Genomic DNA, 27522 nt, shown 5'->3' with positions numbered 1-27522 from the left:
GTGCTGATGCTCCTCATAAAGCTGTCGCTGCTGTGAAGGTTCTAGGTGACATCACAAATCCATTTGGTTACATACACAACAAAGCTGGGTTTGTTGTTGTTTTACACTCTGCAAGGCCTGTGGGAAGTGAGTGACATCATAGCACTGTAGTTCTGAGGGTTCAAGATGGATGCAACAATCTCCTGTTGCTTCTATGAAGGCCGTAATAGACGACATCACCAAACAGCTCCATAGTCACATACACAGCAAAGGAGAGATGTTGTTTACACCTAGTGATGTCAGTGGTATTGAGTGACATCACAGCACAGTGCTAAGGCTCCTGGGCCTGGACACAGCAGCGGCTGCAAATATCTCAACGGAGAATACGTTTATATCTATGTGTGTGTGTGCGCATATATATATATATATATATATATATATAATATATATATATATATATATTTCTCCGCCGAAATCACTTTTAAACCCATTTCCACCTTTTTTTCCCTTCTCTTCCTCTTACTTTTTTTTCACGTTTTTTTACGTTTTTCTCCTTTTTCGCCTCTTTTCTGGGCGTATTATTCTTCTTTTTCTTCTTTTTTTCGTCTAATGCATACCCCCATCAGTGCAGCAATGCTTATTCAATACCGCCAGCAGATGGAGACACTGGGGGATAATTTTCTAAGGATTTATACTGATTTTTCCTGTCTGAATTTGTCGCACAGAAAGTTGCAGGCCAAATATGTGTGACATTTCTGCGACTTTAGCTTCTAGAGCATTTTTACAACATTATACATAGGTGCTGAATACATAAAAAGCGACTGTTCAGCGACAGACAAGTCGCATCGGCTGGAAAGTAGGCCAGAATGTCAGTCCATGTTGGAGCAGGTTTAGATACAGTCTAAAGCATAGATCTCAAAGTCTGTGCACAGAATTTAGCAAGGGGCCTCGCACCTTCTGATGCATCAGGTAGGTGCACAATAGCATAGCCTAACCCTCTGTACTTTGGTCTATATTGATGCGGGACATAGACAGCCAGCTGATGACCCAATCCATTAGTGCAATGGATGGCTGGAAGCATTTGTCTTTGCCTTTGCAATACCACAAGAAGCAATGCATGGTCAATGTACAGCAATGACACACCTGTGTGAACAGCCAGGAGACCCCCCCCCCCCCACCCATGTTATGTTACATAGTTACATAGTTAGTACGGTCGAAAAAAGACATATGTCCATCACGTTCAACCAGGGAATTAAGGGGGTAGGGGGGTGTGGCGCGATATTGGGGAAGGGATGAGATTTTATATTTCTTCATAAGCATTAATCTTATTTTGTCAATTAGGAACATTCAGCACCCACCCGCTATCAAGGCAGCTGCCTATCATGTCATGCCCTACCTGCACAGGTGTGCTGGCTACTCAAATGATCCAATTAAGGAGGCCATTTAGTCAGCAGCAGCAGAAGTCCTGTGCCTGGACGCTCCAACAGGGGCCAGTCACAAGCAGAAGCAGAAGCAGCAGAAGCAGCAGCAGCACCACCTTTTGTTTATTGGCTGCAGCAGCAAGCAAGGCCCACAGGGCTGGCTAGCTGGCTAGCCAGCAAGCAGGTAGCAATGAAAGTAGGAATCTTTCTTTTTTAACCCTGTAAGGGGGTGGTGCACTGTACCCGAAGATACTGCCATATCGGGTCAATGCATAGGGCGACGGAAGCAAGCTTCGAAATCGGCCCCCGTTCTCAAAAATCCATTTAATATATGGTCCCCAGATAGGGGACGTATCAGATATTAAACTGATAAGAACAGATACTACACTTGATCTTAGCCAAAAGGCCGAGAAGCGATAACCGTGAAAGGGGCGGGCCCAACAAGGTCCCCTTCATGGGCACTATCACTGCTTGCTGTCAGGGAGGCTGCCAGACAATTTTCCATGCACACTCTGGGCTGGGGGGCAGTCAACCACCAGTACACACAGCAGAACCTAAACCCATACCATTATTGCTAAGCAGCAAGACAGGGGCCCATTGCACTCCCACGGGGCCTTTTTAAATGCAATCCATAACCCGGATTTGCCAGGAACCCTTCTTACTCCTCCTACTTGCATGTGACACTGGGCTTAGGATCTGCATAGGAAACACACACACAAGCACACACCTACCTTTGTTGCCTGCAGATGCCTCCTTGGCTGTCCCCAAACGGTATCAAACCAACACCCACGGGAAGCTGTAAGCATAGAGGACATGCCTGCACCCCATTGGACTTACCTGTGTGGGTTAAATCCGGGTTATTTGACAACCTATGGCGGTGATGGTTCTGCTCAGGCAGAGCAGTGCTGATGCTCCTCATAAAGCTGTCGCTGCTGTGAAGGTTCTAGGTGACATCACAAATCCCTTTGGTTACATACACAACAAAGCTGGGTTGTTGTTGTTTACACTCTGCAAGGCCTGTGGAAGTGAGTGACATCATAGCACTGTAGTTCTGAGGGTTCAAGATGGATGCAACAATCTCCTGTTGCTTCTATGAAGGCCGTAATAGACGACATCACCAAACAGCTCCATAGTCACATACACAGCAAAGGAGAGATGTTGTTTACACCTAGTGATGTCAGTGGTATTGAGTGACATCACAGCACAGTGCTAAGGCTCCTGGGCCTGGACACAGCAGCGGCTGCAATATCTCAACGGAGAATACGTTTATATCTATGTGTGTGTGTGCGCATATATATATATATATATATATATATATATATATATATATATTTCTCCGCCGAAATCACTTTTAAACCCATTTCCACCTTTTTTTCCCTTCTCTTCCTCTTACTTTTTTTTCACGTTTTTTTACGTTTTTCTCCTTTTCGCCTCTTTTCTGGGCGTATTATTCTTCTTTTTCTTCTTTTTTTTCGTCTAATGCATACCCCATCAGTGCAGCAATGCTTATTCAATACCGCCAGCAGATGGAGACACTGGGGGATAATTTTCTAAGGATTTATACTGATTTTTCCTGTCTGAATTTGTCGCACAGAAAGTTGCAGGCCAAATATGTGTGACATTTCTGCGACTTTAGCTTCTAGAGCATTTTTACAACATTATACATAGGTGCTGAATACATAAAAAGCGACTGTTCAGCGACAGACAAGTCGCATCGGCTGAAAGTAGGCCAGAATGTCAGTCCATGTTGGAGCAGGTTTAGATACAGTCTAAAGCATAGATCTCAAAGTCTGTGCACAGAATTTAGCAAGGGCCTCGCACCTTCTGATGCATCAGGTAGGTGCACAATAGCATAGCCTAACCCTCTGTACTTTGGTCTATATTGATGCGGGACATAGACAGCCAGCTGATGACCAATCCATTAGTGCAATGGATGGCTGGAAGCATTTGTCTTTGCCTTTGCAATACCACAGAAGCAATGCATGGTCAATGTACAGCAATGACACACCTGTGTGAACAGCCAGGAGACCCCCCCCCCCCATGTTATGTTACATAGTTACATAGTTAGTACGGTCGAAAAAAGACATATGTCCATCACGTTCAACCAGGGAATTAAGGGGTAGGGGTGTGGCGCGATATTGGGGAAGGGATGAGATTTTATATTTCTTCATAAGCATTAATCTTATTTTGTCAATTAGGAACATTCAGCACCCACCCGCTATCAAGGCAGCTGCCTATCATGTCATGCCCTACCTGCACAGGTGTGCTGGCTACTCAAATGATCCAATTAAGGAGGCCATTTAGTCAGCAGCAGCAGAAGTCCTGTGCCTGGACGCTCCAACAGGGGCCAGACACAAGCAGAAGCAGAAGCAGCAGAAGCAGCAGCAGCACCACCTTTTGTTTATTGGCTGCAGCAGCAGCAAGGCCCACAGGGCTGGCTAGCTGGCTAGCCAGCAAGCAGGTAGCAATGAAAGTAGGAATCTTTCTTTTTAACCCTGTAAGGGGGTGGTGCACTGTACCCGAAGATACTGCCATATCGGGTCAATGCATAGGGCGACGGAAGCAAGCTTCGAAATCGGCCCCCGTTCTCAAAAATCCATTTAATATATGGTCCCCAGATAGGGGACGTATCAGATATTAAACTGATAAGAACAGATACTACACTTGATCTTAGCCAAAAGGCCGAGAAGCGATAACCGTGAAAGGGGCGGGCCCAACAAGGTCCCCTTCATGGGCACTATCACTGCTTGCTGTCAGGGAGGCTGCCAGACAATTTTCCATGCACACTCTGGGCTGGGGGGCAGTCAACCACCAGTACACACAGCAGAACCTAAACCCATACCATTATTGCTAAGCAGCAAGACAGGGGCCCATTGCACTCCCACGGGGCCTTTTTAAATGCAATCCATAACCCGGATTTGCCAGGAACCCTTCTTACTCCTCCTACTTGCATGTGACACTGGGCTTAGGATCTGCATAGGAAACACACACACAAGCACACACCTACCTTTGTTGCCTGCAGATGCCTCCTTGGCTGTCCCCAAACGGTATCAAACCAACACCCACGGGAAGCTGTAAGCATAGAGGACATGCCTGCACCCCATTGGACTTACCTGTGTGGGTTAAATCCGGGTTATTTGACAACCTATGGCGGTGATGGTTCTGCTCAGGCAGAGCAGTGCTGATGCTCCTCATAAAGCTGTCGCTGCTGTGAAGGTTCTAGGTGACATCACAAATCCCTTTGGTTACATACACAACAAAGCTGGGTTGTTGTTGTTTACACTCTGCAAGGCCTGTGGAAGTGAGTGACATCATAGCACTGTAGTTCTGAGGGTTCAAGATGGATGCAACAATCTCCTGTTGCTTCTATGAAGGCCGTAATAGACGACATCACCAAACAGCTCCATAGTCACATACACAGCAAAGGAGAGATGTTGTTTACACCTAGTGATGTCAGTGGTATTGAGTGACATCACAGCACAGTGCTAAGGCTCCTGGGCCTGGACACAGCAGCGGCTGCAATATCTCAACGGAGAATACGTTTATATCTATGTGTGTGTGTGCGCATATATATATATATATATATATATATATATATATATATATATATATTTCTCCGCCGAAATCACTTTTAAACCCATTTCCACCTTTTTTTCCCTTCTCTTCCTCTTACTTTTTTTTCACGTTTTTTTACGTTTTTCTCCTTTTCGCCTCTTTTCTGGGCGTATTATTCTTCTTTTTCTTCTTTTTTTTCGTCTAATGCATACCCCATCAGTGCAGCAATGCTTATTCAATACCGCCAGCAGATGGAGACACTGGGGGATAATTTTCTAAGGATTTATACTGATTTTTCCTGTCTGAATTTGTCGCACAGAAAGTTGCAGGCCAAATATGTGTGACATTTCTGCGACTTTAGCTTCTAGAGCATTTTTACAACATTATACATAGGTGCTGAATACATAAAAAGCGACTGTTCAGCGACAGACAAGTCGCATCGGCTGAAAGTAGGCCAGAATGTCAGTCCATGTTGGAGCAGGTTTAGATACAGTCTAAAGCATAGATCTCAAAGTCTGTGCACAGAATTTAGCAAGGGCCTCGCACCTTCTGATGCATCAGGTAGGTGCACAATAGCATAGCCTAACCCTCTGTACTTTGGTCTATATTGATGCGGGACATAGACAGCCAGCTGATGACCAATCCATTAGTGCAATGGATGGCTGGAAGCATTTGTCTTTGCCTTTGCAATACCACAGAAGCAATGCATGGTCAATGTACAGCAATGACACACCTGTGTGAACAGCCAGGAGACCCCCCCCCCCCCCCCCATGTTATGTTACATAGTTACATAGTTAGTACGGTCGAAAAAAGACATATGTCCATCACGTTCAACCAGGGAATTAAGGGGTAGGGGTGTGGCGCGATATTGGGGAAGGGATGAGATTTTATATTTCTTCATAAGCATTAATCTTATTTTGTCAATTAGGAACATTCAGCACCCACCCGCTATCAAGGCAGCTGCCTATCATGTCATGCCCTACCTGCACAGGTGTGCTGGCTACTCAAATGATCCAATTAAGGAGGCCATTTAGTCAGCAGCAGCAGAAGTCCTGTGCCTGGACGCTCCAACAGGGGCCAGACACAAGCAGAAGCAGAAGCAGCAGAAGCAGCAGCAGCACCACCTTTTGTTTATTGGCTGCAGCAGCAGCAAGGCCCACAGGGCTGGCTAGCTGGCTAGCCAGCAAGCAGGTAGCAATGAAAGTAGGAATCTTTCTTTTTAACCCTGTAAGGGGGTGGTGCACTGTACCCGAAGATACTGCCATATCGGGTCAATGCATAGGGCGACGGAAGCAAGCTTCGAAATCGGCCCCCGTTCTCAAAAATCCATTTAATATATGGTCCCCAGATAGGGGACGTATCAGATATTAAACTGATAAGAACAGATACTACACTTGATCTTAGCCAAAAGGCCGAGAAGCGATAACCGTAAAAGGGGCGGGCCCAACAAGGTCCCCTTCATGGGCACTATCACTGCTTGCTGTCAGGGAGGCTGCCAGACAATTTTCCATGCACACTCTGGGCTGGGGGGCAGTCAACCACCAGTACACACAGCAGAACCTAAACCCATACCATTATTGCTAAGCAGCAAGACAGGGGCCCATTGCACTCCCACGGGGCCTTTTTAAATGCAATCCATAACCCGGATTTGCCAGGAACCCTTCTTACTCCTCCTACTTGCATGTGACACTGGGCTTAGGATCTGCATAGGAAACACACACACAAGCACACACCTACCTTTGTTGCCTGCAGATGCCTCCTTGGCTGTCCCCAAACGGTATCAAACCAACACCCACGGGAAGCTGTAAGCATAGAGGACATGCCTGCACCCCATTGGACTTACCTGTGTGGGTTAAATCCGGGTTATTTGACAACCTATGGCGGTGATGGTTCTGCTCAGGCAGAGCAGTGCTGATGCTCCTCATAAAGCTGTCGCTGCTGTGAAGGTTCTAGGTGACATCACAAATCCCTTTGGTTACATACACAACAAAGCTGGGTTGTTGTTGTTTACACTCTGCAAGGCCTGTGGAAGTGAGTGACATCATAGCACTGTAGTTCTGAGGGTTCAAGATGGATGCAACAATCTCCTGTTGCTTCTATGAAGGCCGTAATAGACGACATCACCAAACAGCTCCATAGTCACATACACAGCAAAGGAGAGATGTTGTTTACACCTAGTGATGTCAGTGGTATTGAGTGACATCACAGCACAGTGCTAAGGCTCCTGGGCCTGGACACAGCAGCGGCTGCAATATCTCAACGGAGAATACGTTTATATCTATGTGTGTGTGTGCGCATATATATATATATATATATATATATATATATATATATATATATATTTCTCCGCCGAAATCACTTTTAAACCCATTTCCACCTTTTTTTCCCTTCTCTTCCTCTTACTTTTTTTTCACGTTTTTTTACGTTTTTCTCCTTTTCGCCTCTTTTCTGGGCGTATTATTCTTCTTTTTCTTCTTTTTTTTCGTCTAATGCATACCCCATCAGTGCAGCAATGCTTATTCAATACCGCCAGCAGATGGAGACACTGGGGGATAATTTTCTAAGGATTTATACTGATTTTTCCTGTCTGAATTTGTCGCACAGAAAGTTGCAGGCCAAATATGTGTGACATTTCTGCGACTTTAGCTTCTAGAGCATTTTTACAACATTATACATAGGTGCTGAATACATAAAAAGCGACTGTTCAGCGACAGACAAGTCGCATCGGCTGAAAGTAGGCCAGAATGTCAGTCCATGTTGGAGCAGGTTTAGATACAGTCTAAAGCATAGATCTCAAAGTCTGTGCACAGAATTTAGCAAGGGCCTCGCACCTTCTGATGCATCAGGTAGGTGCACAATAGCATAGCCTAACCCTCTGTACTTTGGTCTATATTGATGCGGGACATAGACAGCCAGCTGATGACCAATCCATTAGTGCAATGGATGGCTGGAAGCATTTGTCTTTGCCTTTGCAATACCACAGAAGCAATGCATGGTCAATGTACAGCAATGACACACCTGTGTGAACAGCCAGGAGACCCCCCCCCCCCCATGTTATGTTACATAGTTACATAGTTAGTACGGTCGAAAAAAGACATATGTCCATCACGTTCAACCAGGGAATTAAGGGGTAGGGGTGTGGCGCGATATTGGGGAAGGGATGAGATTTTATATTTCTTCATAAGCATTAATCTTATTTTGTCAATTAGGAACATTCAGCACCCACCCGCTATCAAGGCAGCTGCCTATCATGTCATGCCCTACCTGCACAGGTGTGCTGGCTACTCAAATGATCCAATTAAGGAGGCCATTTAGTCAGCAGCAGCAGAAGTCCTGTGCCTGGACGCTCCAACAGGGGCCAGACACAAGCAGAAGCAGAAGCAGCAGAAGCAGCAGCAGCACCACCTTTTGTTTATTGGCTGCAGCAGCAGCAAGGCCCACAGGGCTGGCTAGCTGGCTAGCCAGCAAGCAGGTAGCAATGAAAGTAGGAATCTTTCTTTTTAACCCTGTAAGGGGGTGGTGCACTGTACCCGAAGATACTGCCATATCGGGTCAATGCATAGGGCGACGGAAGCAAGCTTCGAAATCGGCCCCCGTTCTCAAAAATCCATTTAATATATGGTCCCCAGATAGGGGACGTATCAGATATTAAACTGATAAGAACAGATACTACACTTGATCTTAGCCAAAAGGCCGAGAAGCGATAACCGTGAAAGGGGCGGGCCCAACAAGGTCCCCTTCATGGGCACTATCACTGCTTGCTGTCAGGGAGGCTGCCAGACAATTTTCCATGCACACTCTGGGCTGGGGGGCAGTCAACCACCAGTACACACAGCAGAACCTAAACCCATACCATTATTGCTAAGCAGCAAGACAGGGGCCCATTGCACTCCCACGGGGCCTTTTTAAATGCAATCCATAACCCGGATTTGCCAGGAACCCTTCTTACTCCTCCTACTTGCATGTGACACTGGGCTTAGGATCTGCATAGGAAACACACACACAAGCACACACCTACCTTTGTTGCCTGCAGATGCCTCCTTGGCTGTCCCCAAACGGTATCAAACCAACACCCACGGGAAGCTGTAAGCATAGAGGACATGCCTGCACCCCATTGGACTTACCTGTGTGGGTTAAATCCGGGTTATTTGACAACCTATGGCGGTGATGGTTCTGCTCAGGCAGAGCAGTGCTGATGCTCCTCATAAAGCTGTCGCTGCTGTGAAGGTTCTAGGTGACATCACAAATCCCTTTGGTTACATACACAACAAAGCTGGGTTGTTGTTGTTTACACTCTGCAAGGCCTGTGGAAGTGAGTGACATCATAGCACTGTAGTTCTGAGGGTTCAAGATGGATGCAACAATCTCCTGTTGCTTCTATGAAGGCCGTAATAGACGACATCACCAAACAGCTCCATAGTCACATACACAGCAAAGGAGAGATGTTGTTTACACCTAGTGATGTCAGTGGTATTGAGTGACATCACAGCACAGTGCTAAGGCTCCTGGGCCTGGACACAGCAGCGGCTGCAATATCTCAACGGAGAATACGTTTATATCTATGTGTGTGTGTGCGCATATATATATATATATATATATATATATATATATATATATATATATATTTCTCCGCCGAAATCACTTTTAAACCCATTTCCACCTTTTTTTCCCTTCTCTTCCTCTTACTTTTTTTTCACGTTTTTTTACGTTTTTCTCCTTTTCGCCTCTTTTCTGGGCGTATTATTCTTCTTTTTCTTCTTTTTTTTCGTCTAATGCATACCCCATCAGTGCAGCAATGCTTATTCAATACCGCCAGCAGATGGAGACACTGGGGGATAATTTTCTAAGGATTTATACTGATTTTTCCTGTCTGAATTTGTCGCACAGAAAGTTGCAGGCCAAATATGTGTGACATTTCTGCGACTTTAGCTTCTAGAGCATTTTTACAACATTATACATAGGTGCTGAATACATAAAAAGCGACTGTTCAGCGACAGACAAGTCGCATCGGCTGAAAGTAGGCCAGAATGTCAGTCCATGTTGGAGCAGGTTTAGATACAGTCTAAAGCATAGATCTCAAAGTCTGTGCACAGAATTTAGCAAGGGCCTCGCACCTTCTGATGCATCAGGTAGGTGCACAATAGCATAGCCTAACCCTCTGTACTTTGGTCTATATTGATGCGGGACATAGACAGCCAGCTGATGACCAATCCATTAGTGCAATGGATGGCTGGAAGCATTTGTCTTTGCCTTTGCAATACCACAGAAGCAATGCATGGTCAATGTACAGCAATGACACACCTGTGTGAACAGCCAGGAGACCCCCCCCCCCCCATGTTATGTTACATAGTTACATAGTTAGTACGGTCGAAAAAAGACATATGTCCATCACGTTCAACCAGGGAATTAAGGGGTAGGGGTGTGGCGCGATATTGGGGAAGGGATGAGATTTTATATTTCTTCATAAGCATTAATCTTATTTTGTCAATTAGGAACATTCAGCACCCACCCGCTATCAAGGCAGCTGCCTATCATGTCATGCCCTACCTGCACAGGTGTGCTGGCTACTCAAATGATCCAATTAAGGAGGCCATTTAGTCAGCAGCAGCAGAAGTCCTGTGCCTGGACGCTCCAACAGGGGCCAGACACAAGCAGAAGCAGAAGCAGCAGAAGCAGCAGCAGCACCACCTTTTGTTTATTGGCTGCAGCAGCAGCAAGGCCCACAGGGCTGGCTAGCTGGCTAGCCAGCAAGCAGGTAGCAATGAAAGTAGGAATCTTTCTTTTTAACCCTGTAAGGGGGTGGTGCACTGTACCCGAAGATACTGCCATATCGGGTCAATGCATAGGGCGACGGAAGCAAGCTTCGAAATCGGCCCCCGTTCTCAAAAATCCATTTAATATATGGTCCCCAGATAGGGGACGTATCAGATATTAAACTGATAAGAACAGATACTACACTTGATCTTAGCCAAAAGGCCGAGAAGCGATAACCGTGAAAGGGGCGGGCCCAACAAGGTCCCCTTCATGGGCACTATCACTGCTTGCTGTCAGGGAGGCTGCCAGACAATTTTCCATGCACACTCTGGGCTGGGGGGCAGTCAACCACCAGTACACACAGCAGAACCTAAACCCATACCATTATTGCTAAGCAGCAAGACAGGGGCCCATTGCACTCCCACGGGGCCTTTTTAAATGCAATCCATAACCCGGATTTGCCAGGAACCCTTCTTACTCCTCCTACTTGCATGTGACACTGGGCTTAGGATCTGCATAGGAAACACACACACAAGCACACACCTACCTTTGTTGCCTGCAGATGCCTCCTTGGCTGTCCCCAAACGGTATCAAACCAACACCCACGGGAAGCTGTAAGCATAGAGGACATGCCTGCACCCCATTGGACTTACCTGTGTGGGTTAAATCCGGGTTATTTGACAACCTATGGCGGTGATGGTTCTGCTCAGGCAGAGCAGTGCTGATGCTCCTCATAAAGCTGTCGCTGCTGTGAAGGTTCTAGGTGACATCACAAATCCCTTTGGTTACATACACAACAAAGCTGGGTTGTTGTTGTTTACACTCTGCAAGGCCTGTGGAAGTGAGTGACATCATAGCACTGTAGTTCTGAGGGTTCAAGATGGATGCAACAATCTCCTGTTGCTTCTATGAAGGCCGTAATAGACGACATCACCAAACAGCTCCATAGTCACATACACAGCAAAGGAGAGATGTTGTTTACACCTAGTGATGTCAGTGGTATTGAGTGACATCACAGCACAGTGCTAAGGCTCCTGGGCCTGGACACAGCAGCGGCTGCAATATCTCAACGGAGAATACGTTTATATCTATGTGTGTGTGTGCGCATATATATATATATATATATATATATATATATATATATATATATATTTCTCCGCCGAAATCACTTTTAAACCCATTTCCACCTTTTTTTCCCTTCTCTTCCTCTTACTTTTTTTTCACGTTTTTTTACGTTTTTCTCCTTTTCGCCTCTTTTCTGGGCGTATTATTCTTCTTTTTCTTCTTTTTTTTCGTCTAATGCATACCCCATCAGTGCAGCAATGCTTATTCAATACCGCCAGCAGATGGAGACACTGGGGGATAATTTTCTAAGGATTTATACTGATTTTTCCTGTCTGAATTTGTCGCACAGAAAGTTGCAGGCCAAATATGTGTGACATTTCTGCGACTTTAGCTTCTAGAGCATTTTTACAACATTATACATAGGTGCTGAATACATAAAAAGTGACTGTTCAGCGACAGACAAGTCGCATCGGCTGAAAGTAGGCCAGAATGTCAGTCCATGTTGGAGCAGGTTTAGATACAGTCTAAAGCATAGATCTCAAAGTCTGTGCACAGAATTTAGCAAGGGCCTCGCACCTTCTGATGCATCAGGTAGGTGCACAATAGCATAGCCTCTGTACTTTGGTCTATATTGATGCGGGACATAGACAGCCAGCTGATGACCAATCCATTAGTGCAATGGATGGCTGGAAGCATTTGTCTTTGCCTTTGCAATACCACAGAAGCAATGCATGGTCAATGTACAGCAATGACACACCTGTGTGAACAGCCAGGAGACCCCCCCCCCCCCATGTTATGTTACATAGTTACATAGTTAGTACGGTCGAAAAAAGACATATGTCCATCACGTTCAACCAGGGAATTAAGGGGTAGGGGTGTGGCGCGATATTGGGGAAGGGATGAGATTTTATATTTCTTCATAAGCATTAATCTTATTTTGTCAATTAGGAACATTCAGCACCCACCCGCTATCAAGGCAGCTGCCTATCATGTCATGCCCTACCTGCACAGGTGTGCTGGCTACTCAAATGATCCAATTAAGGAGGCCATTTAGTCAGCAGCAGCAGAAGTCCTGTGCCTGGACGCTCCAACAGGGGCCAGACACAAGCAGAAGCAGAAGCAGCAGAAGCAGCAGCAGCACCACCTTTTGTTTATTGGCTGCAGCAGCAGCAAGGCCCACAGGGCTGTGGCTAGCTGGCTAGCCAGCAAGCAGGTAGCAATGAAAGTAGGAATCTTTCTTTTTAACCCTGTAAGGGGGTGGTGCACTGTACCCGAAGATACTGCCATATCGGGTCAATGCATAGGGCGACGGAAGCAAGCTTCGAAATCGGCCCCCGTTCTCAAAAATCCATTTAATATATGGTCCCCAGATAGGGGACGTATCAGATATTAAACTGATAAGAACAGATACTACACTTGATCTTAGCCAAAAGGCCGAGAAGCGATAACCGTGAAAGGGGCGGGCCCAACAAGGTCCCCTTCATGGGCACTATCACTGCTTGCTGTCAGGGAGGCTGCCAGACAATTTTCCATGCACACTCTGGGCTGGGGGGCAGTCAACCACCAGTACACACAGCAGAACCTAAACCCATACCATTATTGCTAAGCAGCAAGACAGGGGCCCATTGCACTCCCACGGGGCCTTTTTAAATGCAATCCATAACCCGGATTTGCCAGGAACCCTTCTTACTCCTCCTACTTGCATGTGACACTGGGCTTAGGATCTGCATAGGAAACACACACACAAGCACACACCTACCTTTGTTGCCTGCAGATGCCTCCTTGGCTGTCCCCAAACGGTATCAAACCAACACCCACGGGAAGCTGTAAGCATAGAGGACATGCCTGCACCCCATTGGACTTACCTGTGTGGGTTAAATCCGGGTTATTTGACAACCTATGGCGGTGATGGTTCTGCTCAGGCAGAGCAGTGCTGATGCTCCTCATAAAGCTGTCGCTGCTGTGAAGGTTCTAGGTGACATCACAAATCCCTTTGGTTACATACACAACAAAGCTGGGTTGTTGTTGTTTACACTCTGCAAGGCCTGTGGAAGTGAGTGACATCATAGCACTGTAGTTCTGAGGGTTCAAGATGGATGCAACAATCTCCTGTTGCTTCTATGAAGGCCGTAATAGACGACATCACCAAACAGCTCCATAGTCACATACACAGCAAAGGAGAGATGTTGTTTACACCTAGTGATGTCAGTGGTATTGAGTGACATCACAGCACAGTGCTAAGGCTCCTGGGCCTGGACACAGCAGCGGCTGCAATATCTCAACGGAGAATACGTTTATATCTATGTGTGTGTGTGCGCATATATATATATATATATATATATATATATATATATATATATATATATTCTCCGCCGAAATCACTTTTAAACCCATTTCCACCTTTTTTTCCCTTCTCTTCCTCTTACTTTTTTTTCACGTTTTTTTACGTTTTTCTCCTTTTCGCCTCTTTTCTGGGCGTATTATTCTTCTTTTTCTTCTTTTTTTTCGTCTAATGCATACCCCATCAGTGCAGCAATGCTTATTCAATACCGCCAGCAGATGGAGACACTGGGGGATAATTTTCTAAGGATTTATACTGATTTTTCCTGTCTGAATTTGTCGCACAGAAAGTTGCAGGCCAAATATGTGTGACATTTCTGCGACTTTAGCTTCTAGAGCATTTTTACAACATTATACATAGGTGCTGAATACATAAAAAGCGACTGTTCAGCGACAGACAAGTCGCATCGGCTGAAAGTAGGCCAGAATGTCAGTCCATGTTGGAGCAGGTTTAGATACAGTCTAAAGCATAGATCTCAAAGTCTGTGCACAGAATTTAGCAAGGGCCTCGCACCTTCTGATGCATCAGGTAGGTGCACAATAGCATAGCCTAACCCTCTGTACTTTGGTCTATATTGATGCGGGACATAGACAGCCAGCTGATGACCAATCCATTAGTGCAATGGATGGCTGGAAGCATTTGTCTTTGCCTTTGCAATACCACAGAAGCAATGCATGGTCAATGTACAGCAATGACACACCTGTGTGAACAGCCAGGAGACCCCCCCCCCCCCCCATGTTATGTTACATAGTTACATAGTTAGTACGGTCGAAAAAAGACATATGTCCATCACGTTCAACCAGGGAATTAAGGGGTAGGGGTGTGGCGCGATATTGGGGAAGGGATGAGATTTTATATTTCTTCATAAGCATTAATCTTATTTTGTCAATTAGGAACATTCAGCACCCACCCGCTATCAAGGCAGCTGCCTATCATGTCATGCCCTACCTGCACAGGTGTGCTGGCTACTCAAATGATCCAATTAAGGAGGCCATTTAGTCAGCAGCAGCAGAAGTCCTGTGCCTGGACGCTCCAACAGGGGCCAGACACAAGCAGAAGCAGAAGCAGCAGCAGCACCACCTTTTGTTTATTGGCTGCAGCAGCAGCAAGGCCCACAGGGCTGGCTAGCTGGCTAGCCAGCAAGCAGGTAGCAATGAAAGTAGGAATCTTTCTTTTTAACCCTGTAAGGGGGTGGTGCACTGTACCCGAAGATACTGCCATATCGGGTCAATGCATAGGGCGACGGAAGCAAGCTTCGAAATCGGCCCCCGTTCTCAAAAATCCATTTAATATATGGTCCCCAGATAGGGGACGTATCAGATATTAAACTGATAAGAACAGATACTACACTTGATCTTAGCCAAAAGGCCGAGAAGCGATAACCGTGAAAGGGGCGGGCCCAACAAGGTCCCCTTCATGGGCACTATCACTGCTTGCTGTCAGGGAGGCTGCCAGACAATTTTCCATGCACACTCTGGGCTGGGGGGCAGTCAACCACCAGTACACACAGCAGAACCTAAACCCATACCATTATTGCTAAGCAGCAAGACAGGGGCCCATTGCACTCCCACGGGGCCTTTTTAAATGCAATCCATAACCCGGATTTGCCAGGAACCCTTCTTACTCCTCCTACTTGCATGTGACACTGGGCTTAGGATCTGCATAGGAAACACACACACAAGCACACACCTACCTTTGTTGCCTGCAGATGCCTCCTTGGCTGTCCCCAAACGGTATCAAACCAACACCCACGGGAAGCTGTAAGCATAGAGGACATGCCTGCACCCCATTGGACTTACCTGTGTGGGTTAAATCCGGGTTATTTGACAACCTATGGCGGTGATGGTTCTGCTCAGGCAGAGCAGTGCTGATGCTCCTCATAAAGCTGTCGCTGCTGTGAAGGTTCTAGGTGACATCACAAATCCCTTTGGTTACATACACAACAAAGCTGGGTTGTTGTTGTTTACACTCTGCAAGGCCTGTGGAAGTGAGTGACATCATAGCACTGTAGTTCTGAGGGTTCAAGATGGATGCAACAATCTCCTGTTGCTTCTATGAAGGCCGTAATAGACGACATCACCAAACAGCTCCATAGTCACATACACAGCAAAGGAGAGATGTTGTTTACACCTAGTGATGTCAGTGGTATTGAGTGACATCACAGCATAGTGCTAAGGCTCCTGGGCCTGGACACAGCAGCGGCTGCAATATCTCAACGGAGAATACGTTTATATCTATGTGTGTGTGTGCGCATATATATATATATATATATATATATATATATATATATATATATTTCTCCGCCGAAATCACTTTTAAACCCATTTCCACCTTTTTTTCCCTTCTCTTCCTCTTACTTTTTTTTCACGTTTTTTTACGTTTTTCTCCTTTTCGCCTCTTTTCTGGGCGTATTATTCTTCTTTTTCTTCTTTTTTTTCGTCTAATGCATACCCCATCAGTGCAGCAATGCTTATTCAATACCGCCAGCAGATGGAGACACTGGGGGATAATTTTCTAAGGATTTATACTGATTTTTCCTGTCTGAATTTGTCGCACAGAAAGTTGCAGGCCAAATATGTGTGACATTTCTGCGACTTTAGCTTCTAGAGCATTTTTACAACATTATACATAGGTGCTGAATACATAAAAAGCGACTGTTCAGCGACAGACAAGTCGCATCGGCTGAAAGTAGGCCAGAATGTCAGTCCATGTTGGAGCAGGTTTAGATACAGTCTAAAGCATAGATCTCAAAGTCTGTGCACAGAATTTAGCAAGGGCCTCGCACCTTCTGATGCATCAGGTAGGTGCACAATAGCATAGCCTAACCCTCTGTACTTTGGTCTATATTGATGCGGGACATAGACAGCCAGCTGATGACCAATCCATTAGTGCAATGGATGGCTGGAAGCATTTGTCTTTGCCTTTGCAATACCACAGAAGCAATGCATGGTCAATGTACAGCAATGACACACCTGTGTGAACAGCCAGGAGACCCCCCCCCCCCCATGTTATGTTACATAGTTACATAGTTAGTACGGTCGAAAAAAGACATATGTCCATCACGTTCAACCAGGGAATTAAGGGGTAGGGGTGTGGCGCGATATTGGGGAAGGGATGAGATTTTATATTTCTTCATAAGCATTAATCTTATTTTGTCAATTAGGAACATTCAGCACCCACCCGCTATCAAGGCAGCTGCCTATCATGTCATGCCCTACCTGCACAGGTGTGCTGGCTACTCAAATGATCCAATTAAGGAGGCCATTTAGTCAGCAGCAGCAGAAGTCCTGTGCCTGGACGCTCCAACAGGGGCCAGACACAAGCAGAAGCAGAAGCAGCAGAAGCAGCAGCAGCACCACCTTTTGTTTATTGGCTGCAGCAGCAGCAAGGCCCACAGGGCTGGCTAGCTGGCTAGCCAGCAAGCAGGTAGCAATGAAAGTAGGAATCTTTCTTTTTAACCCTGTAAGGGGGTGGTGCACTGTACCCGAAGATACTGCCATATCGGGTCAATGCATAGGGCGACGGAAGCAAGCTTCGAAATCGGCCCCCGTTCTCAAAAATCCATTTAATATATGGTCCCCAGATAGGGGACGTATCAGATATTAAACTGATAAGAACAGATACTACACTTGATCTTAGCCAAAAGGCCGAGAAGCGATAACCGTGAAAGGGGCGGGCCCAACAAGGTCCCCTTCATGGGCACTATCACTGCTTGCTGTCAGGGAGGCTGCCAGACAATTTTCCATGCACACTCTGGGCTGGGGGGCAGTCAACCACCAGTACACACAGCAGAACCTAAACCCATACCATTATTGCTAAGCAGCAAGACAGGGGCCCATTGCACTCCCACGGGGCCTTTTTAAATGCAATCCATAACCCGGATTTGCCAGGAACCCTTCTTACTCCTCCTACTTGCATGTGACACTGGGCTTAGGATCTGCATAGGAAACACACACACAAGCACACACCTACCTTTGTTGCCTGCAGATGCCTCCTTGGCTGTCCCCAAACGGTATCAAACCAACACCCACGGGAAGCTGTAAGCATAGAGGACATGCCTGCACCCCATTGGACTTACCTGTGTGGGTTAAATCCGGGTTATTTGACAACCTATGGCGGTGATGGTTCTGCTCAGGCAGAGCAGTGCTGATGCTCCTCATAAAGCTGTCGCTGCTGTGAAGGTTCTAGGTGACATCACAAATCCCTTTGGTTACATACACAACAAAGCTGGGTTGTTGTTGTTTACACTCTGCAAGGCCTGTGGAAGTGAGTGACATCATAGCACTGTAGTTCTGAGGGTTCAAGATGGATGCAACAATCTCCTGTTGCTTCTATGAAGGCCGTAATAGACGACATCACCAAACAGCTCCATAGTCACATACACAGCAAAGGAGAGATGTTGTTTACACCTAGTGATGTCAGTGGTATTGAGTGACATCACAGCACAGTGCTAAGGCTCCTGGGCCTGGACACAGCAGCGGCTGCAATATCTCAACGGAGAATACGTTTATATCTATGTGTGTGTGTGCGCATATATATATATATATATATATATATATATATATATATATATATATATATTCTCCGCCGAAATCACTTTTAAACCCATTTCCACCTTTTTTTCCCTTCTCTTCCTCTTACTTTTTTTTCACGTTTTTTTACGTTTTTCTCCTTTTCGCCTCTTTTCTGGGCGTATTATTCTTCTTTTTCTTCTTTTTTTTCGTCTAATGCATACCCCATCAGTGCAGCAATGCTTATTCAATACCGCCAGCAGATGGAGACACTGGGGGATAATTTTCTAAGGATTTATACTGATTTTTCCTGTCTGAATTTGTCGCACAGAAAGTTGCAGGCCAAATATGTGTGACATTTCTGCGACTTTAGCTTCTAGAGCATTTTTACAACATTATACATAGGTGCTGAATACATAAAAAGCGACTGTTCAGCGACAGACAAGTCGCATCGGCTGAAAGTAGGCCAGAATGTCAGTCCATGTTGGAGCAGGTTTAGATACAGTCTAAAGCATAGATCTCAAAGTCTGTGCACAGAATTTAGCAAGGGCCTCGCACCTTCTGATGCATCAGGTAGGTGCACAATAGCATAGCCTAACCCTCTGTACTTTGGTCTATATTGATGCGGGACATAGACAGCCAGCTGATGACCAATCCATTAGTGCAATGGATGGCTGGAAGCATTTGTCTTTGCCTTTGCAATACCACAGAAGCAATGCATGGTCAATGTACAGCAATGACACACCTGTGTGAACAGCCAGGAGACCCCCCCCCCCCATGTTATGTTACATAGTTACATAGTTAGTACGGTCGAAAAAAGACATATGTCCATCACGTTCAACCAGGGAATTAAGGGGTAGGGGTGTGGCGCGATATTGGGGAAGGGATGAGATTTTATATTTCTTCATAAGCATTAATCTTATTTTGTCAATTAGGAACATTCAGCACCCACCCGCTATCAAGGCAGCTGCCTATCATGTCATGCCCTACCTGCACAGGTGTGCTGGCTACTCAAATGATCCAATTAAGGAGGCCATTTAGTCAGCAGCAGCAGAAGTCCTGTGCCTGGACGCTCCAACAGGGGCCAGACACAAGCAGAAGCAGAAGCAGCAGAAGCAGCAGCAGCACCACCTTTTGTTTATTGGCTGCAGCAGCAGCAAGGCCCACAGGGCTGGCTAGCTGGCTAGCCAGCAAGCAGGTAGCAATGAAAGTAGGAATCTTTCTTTTTAACCCTGTAAGGGGGTGGTGCACTGTACCCGAAGATACTGCCATATCGGGTCAATGCATAGGGCGACGGAAGCAAGCTTCGAAATCGGCCCCCGTTCTCAAAAATCCATTTAATATATGGTCCCCAGATAGGGGACGTATCAGATATTAAACTGATAAGAACAGATACTACACTTGATCTTAGCCAAAAGGCCGAGAAGCGATAACCGTGAAAGGGGCGGGCCCAACAAGGTCCCCTTCATGGGCACTATCACTGCTTGCTGTCAGGGAGGCTGCCAGACAATTTTCCATGCACACTCTGGGCTGGGGGGCAGTCAACCACCAGTACACACAGCAGAACCTAAACCCATACCATTATTGCTAAGCAGCAAGACAGGGGCCCATTGCACTCCCACGGGGCCTTTTTAAATGCAATCCATAACCCGGATTTGCCAGGAACCCTTCTTACTCCTCCTACTTGCATGTGACACTGGGCTTAGGATCTGCATAGGAAACACACACACAAGCACACACCTACCTTTGTTGCCTGCAGATGCCTCCTTGGCTGTCCCCAAACGGTATCAAACCAACACCCACGGGAAGCTGTAAGCATAGAGGACATGCCTGCACCCCATTGGACTTACCTGTGTGGGTTAAATCCGGGTTATTTGACAACCTATGGCGGTGATGGTTCTGCTCAGGCAGAGCAGTGCTGATGCTCCTCATAAAGCTGTCGCTGCTGTGAAGGTTCTAGGTGACATCACAAATCCCTTTGGTTACATACACAACAAAGCTGGGTTGTTGTTGTTTACACTCTGCAAGGCCTGTGGAAGTGAGTGACATCATAGCACTGTAGTTCTGAGGGTTCAAGATGGATGCAACAATCTCCTGTTGCTTCTATGAAGGCCGTAATAGACGACATCACCAAACAGCTCCATAGTCACATACACAGCAAAGGAGAGATGTTGTTTACACCTAGTGATGTCAGTGGTATTGAGTGACATCACAGCACAGTGCTAAGGCTCCTGGGCCTGGACACAGCAGCGGCTGCAATATCTCAACGGAGAATACGTTTATATCTATGTGTGTGTGTGCGCATATATATATATATATATATATATATATATATATATATATATATATCTCCGCCGAAATCACTTTTAAACCCATTTCCACCTTTTTTTCCCTTCTCTTCCTCTTACTTTTTTTTCACGTTTTTTTACGTTTTTCTCCTTTTCGCCTCTTTTCTGGGCGTATTATTCTTCTTTTTCTTCTTTTTTTTCGTCTAATGCATACCCCATCAGTGCAGCAATGCTTATTCAATACCGCCAGCAGATGGAGACACTGGGGGATAATTTTCTAAGGATTTATACTGATTTTTCCTGTCTGAATTTGTCGCACAGAAAGTTGCAGGCCAAATATGTGTGACATTTCTGCGACTTTAGCTTCTAGAGCATTTTTACAACATTATACATAGGTGCTGAATACATAAAAAGCGACTGTTCAGCGACAGACAAGTCGCATCGGCTGAAAGTAGGCCAGAATGTCAGTCCATGTTGGAGCAGGTTTAGATACAGTCTAAAGCATAGATCTCAAAGTCTGTGCACAGAATTTAGCAAGGGCCTCGCACCTTCTGATGCATCAGGTAGGTGCACAATAGCATAGCCTAACCCTCTGTACTTTGGTCTATATTGATGCGGGACATAGACAGCCAGCTGATGACCAATCCATTAGTGCAATGGATGGCTGGAAGCATTTGTCTTTGCCTTTGCAATACCACAGAAGCAATGCATGGTCAATGTACAGCAATGACACACCTGTGTGAACAGCCAGGAGACCCCCCCCCCCCCATGTTATGTTACATAGTTACATAGTTAGTACGGTCGAAAAAAGACATATGTCCATCACGTTCAACCAGGGAATTAAGGGGTAGGGGTGTGGCGCGATATTGGGGAAGGGATGAGATTTTATATTTCTTCATAAGCATTAATCTTATTTTGTCAATTAGGAACATTCAGCACCCACCCGCTATCAAGGCAGCTGCCTATCATGTCATGCCCTACCTGCACAGGTGTGCTGGCTACTCAAATGATCCAATTAAGGAGGCCATTTAGTCAGCAGCAGCAGAAGTCCTGTGCCTGGACGCTCCAACAGGGGCCAGACACAAGCAGAAGCAGAAGCAGCAGAAGCACCACCTTTTGTTTATTGGCTGCAGCAGCAGCAAGGCCCACAGGGCTGGCTAGCTGGCTAGCCAGCAAGCAGGTAGCAATGAAAGTAGGAATCTTTCTTTTTAACCCTGTAAGGGGGTGGTGCACTGTACCCGAAGATACTGCCATATCGGGTCAATGCATAGGGCGACGGAAGCAAGCTTCGAAATCGGCCCCCGTTCTCAAAAATCCATTTAATATATGGTCCCCAGATAGGGGACGTATCAGATATTAAACTGATAAGAACAGATACTACACTTGATCTTAGCCAAAAGGCCGAGAAGCGATAACCGTGAAAGGGGCGGGCCCAACAAGGTCCCCTTCATGGGCACTATCACTGCTTGCTGTCAGGGAGGCTGCCAGACAATTTTCCATGCACACTCTGGGCTGGGGGGCAGTCAACCACCAGTACACACAGCAGAACCTAAACCCATACCATTATTGCTAAGCAGCAAGACAGGGGCCCATTGCACTCCCACGGGGCCTTTTTAAATGCAATCCATAACCCGGATTTGCCAGGAACCCTTCTTACTCCTCCTACTTGCATGTGACACTGGGCTTAGGATCTGCATAGGAAACACACACACAAGCACACACCTACCTTTGTTGCCTGCAGATGCCTCCTTGGCTGTCCCCAAACGGTATCAAACCAACACCCACGGGAAGCTGTAAGCATAGAGGACATGCCTGCACCCCATTGGACTTACCTGTGTGGGTTAAATCCGGGTTATTTGACAACCTATGGCGGTGATGGTTCTGCTCAGGCAGAGCAGTGCTGATGCTCCTCATAAAGCTGTCGCTGCTGTGAAGGTTCTAGGTGACATCACAAATCCCTTTGGTTACATACACAACAAAGCTGGGTTGTTGTTGTTTACACTCTGCAAGGCCTGTGGAAGTGAGTGACATCATAGCACTGTAGTTCTGAGGGTTCAAGATGGATGCAACAATCTCCTGTTGCTTCTATGAAGGCCGTAATAGACGACATCACCAAACAGCTCCATAGTCACATACACAGCAAAGGAGAGATGTTGTTTACACCTAGTGATGTCAGTGGTATTGAGTGACATCACAGCACAGTGCTAAGGCTCCTGGGCCTGGACACAGCAGCGGCTGCAATATCTCAACGGAGAATACGTTTATATCTATGTGTGTGTGTGCGCATATATATATATATATATATATATATATATATATATATATATATTTCTCCGCCGAAATCACTTTTAAACCCATTTCCACCTTTTTTTCCCTTCTCTTCCTCTTACTTTTTTTTCACGTTTTTTTACGTTTTTCTCCTTTTCGCCTCTTTTCTGGGCGTATTATTCTTCTTTTTCTTCTTTTTTTTCGTCTAATGCATACCCCATCAGTGCAGCAATGCTTATTCAATACCGCCAGCAGATGGAGACACTGGGGGATAATTTTCTAAGGATTTATACTGATTTTTCCTGTCTGAATTTGTCGCACAGAAAGTTGCAGGCCAAATATGTGTGACATTTCTGCGACTTTAGCTTCTAGAGCATTTTTACAACATTATACATAGGTGCTGAATACATAAAAAGCGACTGTTCAGCGACAGACAAGTCGCATCGGCTGAAAGTAGGCCAGAATGTCAGTCCATGTTGGAGCAGGTTTAGATACAGTCTAAAGCATAGATCTCAAAGTCTGTGCACAGAATTTAGCAAGGGCCTCGCACCTTCTGATGCATCAGGTAGGTGCACAATAGCATAGCCTAACCCTCTGTACTTTGGTCTATATTGATGCGGGACATAGACAGCCAGCTGATGACCAATCCATTAGTGCAATGGATGGCTGGAAGCATTTGTCTTTGCCTTTGCAATACCACAGAAGCAATGCATGGTCAATGTACAGCAATGACACACCTGTGTGAACAGCCAGGAGACCCCCCCCCCCCCATGTTATGTTACATAGTTACATAGTTAGTACGGTCGAAAAAAGACATATGTCCATCACGTTCAACCAGGGAATTAAGGGGTAGGGGTGTGGCGCGATATTGGGGAAGGGATGAGATTTTATATTTCTTCATAAGCATTAATCTTATTTTGTCAATTAGGAACATTCAGCACCCACCCGCTATCAAGGCAGCTGCCTATCATGTCATGCCCTACCTGCACAGGTGTGCTGGCTACTCAAATGATCCAATTAAGGAGGCCATTTAGTCAGCAGCAGCAGAAGTCCTGTGCCTGGACGCTCCAACAGGGGCCAGACACAAGCAGAAGCAGAAGCAGCAGAAGCAGCAGCAGCACCACCTTTTGTTTATTGGCTGCAGCAGCAGCAAGGCCCACAGGGCTGGCTAGCTGGCTAGCCAGCAAGCAGGTAGCAATGAAAGTAGGAATCTTTCTTTTTAACCCTGTAAGGGGGTGGTGCACTGTACCCGAAGATACTGCCATATCGGGTCAATGCATAGGGCGACGGAAGCAAGCTTCGAAATCGGCCCCCGTTCTCAAAAATCCATTTAATATATGGTCCCCAGATAGGGGACGTATCAGATATTAAACTGATAAGAACAGATACTACACTTGATCTTAGCCAAAAGGCCGAGAAGCGATAACCGTGAAAGGGGCGGGCCCAACAAGGTCCCCTTCATGGGCACTATCACTGCTTGCTGTCAGGGAGGCTGCCAGACAATTTTCCATGCACACTCTGGGCTGGGGGGCAGTCAACCACCAGTACACACAGCAGAACCTAAACCCATACCATTATTGCTAAGCAGCAAGACAGGGGCCCATTGCACTCCCACGGGGCCTTTTTAAATGCAATCCATAACCCGGATTTGCCAGGAACCCTTCTTACTCCTCCTACTTGCATGTGACACTGGGCTTAGGATCTGCATAGGAAACACACACACAAGCACACACCTACCTTTGTTGCCTGCAGATGCCTCCTTGGCTGTCCCCAAACGGTATCAAACCAACACCCACGGGAAGCTGTAAGCATAGAGGACATGCCTGCACCCCATTGGACTTACCTGTGTGGGTTAAATCCGGGTTATTTGACAACCTATGGCGGTGATGGTTCTGCTCAGGCAGAGCAGTGCTGATGCTCCTCATAAAGCTGTCGCTGCTGTGAAGGTTCTAGGTGACATCACAAATCCCTTTGGTTACATACACAACAAAGCTGGGTTGTTGTTGTTTACACTCTGCAAGGCCTGTGGAAGTGAGTGACATCATAGCACTGTAGTTCTGAGGGTTCAAGATGGATGCAACAATCTCCTGTTGCTTCTATGAAGGCCGTAATAGACGACATCACCAAACAGCTCCATAGTCACATACACAGCAAAGGAGAGATGTTGTTTACACCTAGTGATGTCAGTGGTATTGAGTGACATCACAGCACAGTGCTAAGGCTCCTGGGCCTGGACACAGCAGCGGCTGCAATATCTCAACGGAGAATACGTTTATATCTATGTGTGTGTGTGCGCATATATATATATATATATATATATATATATATATATATATATATATATTTCTCCGCCGAAATCACTTTTAAACCCATTTCCACCTTTTTTTCCCTTCTCTTCCTCCTACTTTTTTTTCACGTTTTTTTACGTTTTTCTCCTTTTCGCCTCTTTTCTGGGCGTATTATTCTTCTTTTTCTTCTTTTTTTTCGTCTAATGCATACCCCATCAGTGCAGCAATGCTTATTCAATACCGCCAGCAGATGGAGACACTGGGGGATAATTTTCTAAGGATTTATACTGATTTTTCCTGTCTGAATTTGTCGCACAGAAAGTTGCAGGCCAAATATGTGTGACATTTCTGCGACTTTAGCTTCTAGAGCATTTTTACAACATTATACATAGGTGCTGAATACATAAAAAGCGACTGTTCAGCGACAGACAAGTCGCATCGGCTGAAAGTAGGCCAGAATGTCAGTCCATGTTGGAGCAGGTTTAGATACAGTCTAAAGCATAGATCTCAAAGTCTGTGCACAGAATTTAGCAAGGGCCTCGCACCTTCTGATGCATCAGGTAGGTGCACAATAGCATAGCCTAACCCTCTGTACTTTGGTCTAAATTGATGCGGGACATAGACAGCCAGCTGATGACCAATCCATTAGTGCAATGGATGGCTGGAAGCATTTGTCTTTGCCTTTGCAATACCACAGAAGCAATGCATGGTCAATGTACAGCAATGACACACCTGTGTGAACAGCCAGGAGACCCCCCCCCCCATGTTATGTTACATAGTTACATAGTTAGTACGGTCGAAAAAAGACATATGTCCATCACGTTCAACCAGGGAATTAAGGGGTAGGGGTGTGGCGCGATATTGGGGAAGGGATGAGATTTTATATTTCTTCATAAGCATTAATCTTATTTTGTCAATTAGGAACATTCAGCACCCACCCGCTATCAAGGCAGCTGCCTATCATGTCATGCCCTACCTGCACAGGTGTGCTGGCTACTCAAATGATCCAATTAAGGAGGCCATTTAGTCAGCAGCAGCAGAAGTCCTGTGCCTGGACGCTCCAACAGGGGCCAGACACAAGCAGAAGCAGAAGCAGCAGAAGCAGCAGCAGCACCACCTTTTGTTTATTGGCTGCAGCAGCAGCAGCAAGGCCCACAGGGCTGGCTAGCTGGCTAGCCAGCAAGCAGGTAGCAATGAAAGTAGGAATCTTTCTTTTTAACCCTGTAAGGGGGTGGTGCACTGTACCCGAAGATACTGCCATATCGGGTCAATGCATAGGGCGACGGAAGCAAGCTTCGAAATCGGCCCCCGTTCTCAAAAATCCATTTAATATATGGTCCCCAGATAGGGGACGTATCAGATATTAAACTGATAAGAACAGATACTACACTTGATCTTAGCCAAAAGGCCGAGAAGCGATAACCGTGAAAGGGGCGGGCCCAACAAGGTCCCCTTCATGGGCACTATCACTGCTTGCTGTCAGGGAGGCTGCCAGACAATTTTCCATGCACACTCTGGGCTGGGGGGCAGTCAACCACCAGTACACACAGCAGAACCTAAACCCATACCATTATTGCTAAGCAGCAAGACAGGGGCCCATTGCACTCCCACGGGGCCTTTTTAAATGCAATCCATAACCCGGATTTGCCAGGAACCCTTCTTACTCCTCCTACTTGCATGTGACACTGGGCTTAGGATCTGCATAGGAAACACACACACAAGCACACACCTACCTTTGTTGCCTGCAGATGCCTCCTTGGCTGTCCCCAAACGGTATCAAACCAACACCCACGGGAAGCTGTAAGCATAGAGGACATGCCTGCACCCCATTGGACTTACCTGTGTGGGTTAAATCCGGGTTATTTGACAACCTATGGCGGTGATGGTTCTGCTCAGGCAGAGCAGTGCTGATGCTCCTCATAAAGCTGTCGCTGCTGTGAAGGTTCTAGGTGACATCACAAATCCCTTTGGTTACATACACAACAAAGCTGGGTTGTTGTTGTTTACACTCTGCAAGGCCTGTGGAAGTGAGTGACATCATAGCACTGTAGT

The 27522-nt window shown here is 46.1% G+C and overlaps 12 non-coding genes across 12 annotated transcripts; all 12 read right to left on the bottom strand.

The window, feature by feature from the left end:
* Positions 1-1627: 1627 nt before the first annotated feature.
* Positions 1628-1818, bottom strand: LOC130306144 (U2 spliceosomal RNA). The gene has a single exon (XR_008855538.1). It is a non-coding gene; the product is annotated as a U2 spliceosomal RNA (small nuclear RNA).
* A 2085-nt stretch (positions 1819-3903) lies between these two features.
* Positions 3904-4094, bottom strand: LOC130306143 (U2 spliceosomal RNA). The gene has a single exon (XR_008855537.1). It is a non-coding gene; the product is annotated as a U2 spliceosomal RNA (small nuclear RNA).
* A 2094-nt stretch (positions 4095-6188) lies between these two features.
* LOC130306142 (U2 spliceosomal RNA) lies at positions 6189-6379 on the bottom strand. Its single transcript, XR_008855536.1, has one exon. It is a non-coding gene; the product is annotated as a U2 spliceosomal RNA (small nuclear RNA).
* A 2090-nt stretch (positions 6380-8469) lies between these two features.
* LOC130306141 (U2 spliceosomal RNA) lies at positions 8470-8660 on the bottom strand. Its single transcript, XR_008855535.1, has one exon. It is a non-coding gene; the product is annotated as a U2 spliceosomal RNA (small nuclear RNA).
* Positions 8661-10752: 2092 nt separating this feature from the next.
* On the bottom strand, positions 10753-10943 carry LOC130306140 (U2 spliceosomal RNA). Its single transcript, XR_008855534.1, has one exon. It is a non-coding gene; the product is annotated as a U2 spliceosomal RNA (small nuclear RNA).
* A 2086-nt stretch (positions 10944-13029) lies between these two features.
* LOC130306139 (U2 spliceosomal RNA) lies at positions 13030-13220 on the bottom strand. Its single transcript, XR_008855533.1, has one exon. It is a non-coding gene; the product is annotated as a U2 spliceosomal RNA (small nuclear RNA).
* A 2084-nt stretch (positions 13221-15304) lies between these two features.
* LOC130306138 (U2 spliceosomal RNA) lies at positions 15305-15495 on the bottom strand. Its single transcript, XR_008855532.1, has one exon. It is a non-coding gene; the product is annotated as a U2 spliceosomal RNA (small nuclear RNA).
* A 2088-nt stretch (positions 15496-17583) lies between these two features.
* On the bottom strand, positions 17584-17774 carry LOC130306137 (U2 spliceosomal RNA). The gene has a single exon (XR_008855531.1). It is a non-coding gene; the product is annotated as a U2 spliceosomal RNA (small nuclear RNA).
* Positions 17775-19866: 2092 nt separating this feature from the next.
* On the bottom strand, positions 19867-20057 carry LOC130306135 (U2 spliceosomal RNA). The gene has a single exon (XR_008855529.1). It is a non-coding gene; the product is annotated as a U2 spliceosomal RNA (small nuclear RNA).
* Positions 20058-22136: 2079 nt separating this feature from the next.
* LOC130306134 (U2 spliceosomal RNA) lies at positions 22137-22327 on the bottom strand. The gene has a single exon (XR_008855528.1). It is a non-coding gene; the product is annotated as a U2 spliceosomal RNA (small nuclear RNA).
* Positions 22328-24415: 2088 nt separating this feature from the next.
* On the bottom strand, positions 24416-24606 carry LOC130306133 (U2 spliceosomal RNA). Its single transcript, XR_008855527.1, has one exon. It is a non-coding gene; the product is annotated as a U2 spliceosomal RNA (small nuclear RNA).
* Positions 24607-26699: 2093 nt separating this feature from the next.
* Positions 26700-26890, bottom strand: LOC130306132 (U2 spliceosomal RNA). The gene has a single exon (XR_008855526.1). It is a non-coding gene; the product is annotated as a U2 spliceosomal RNA (small nuclear RNA).
* Positions 26891-27522: the final 632 nt, after the last annotated feature.

This window comes from Hyla sarda, unplaced genomic scaffold (assembly GCF_029499605.1).
Source record: "Hyla sarda isolate aHylSar1 unplaced genomic scaffold, aHylSar1.hap1 scaffold_1356, whole genome shotgun sequence".
NCBI lineage: Eukaryota > Metazoa > Chordata > Amphibia > Anura > Hylidae > Hyla > Hyla sarda.
The sequence above is the reverse complement of the archived record's forward strand: the minus strand, read 5'-3'. Positions and strand labels throughout refer to the sequence as shown.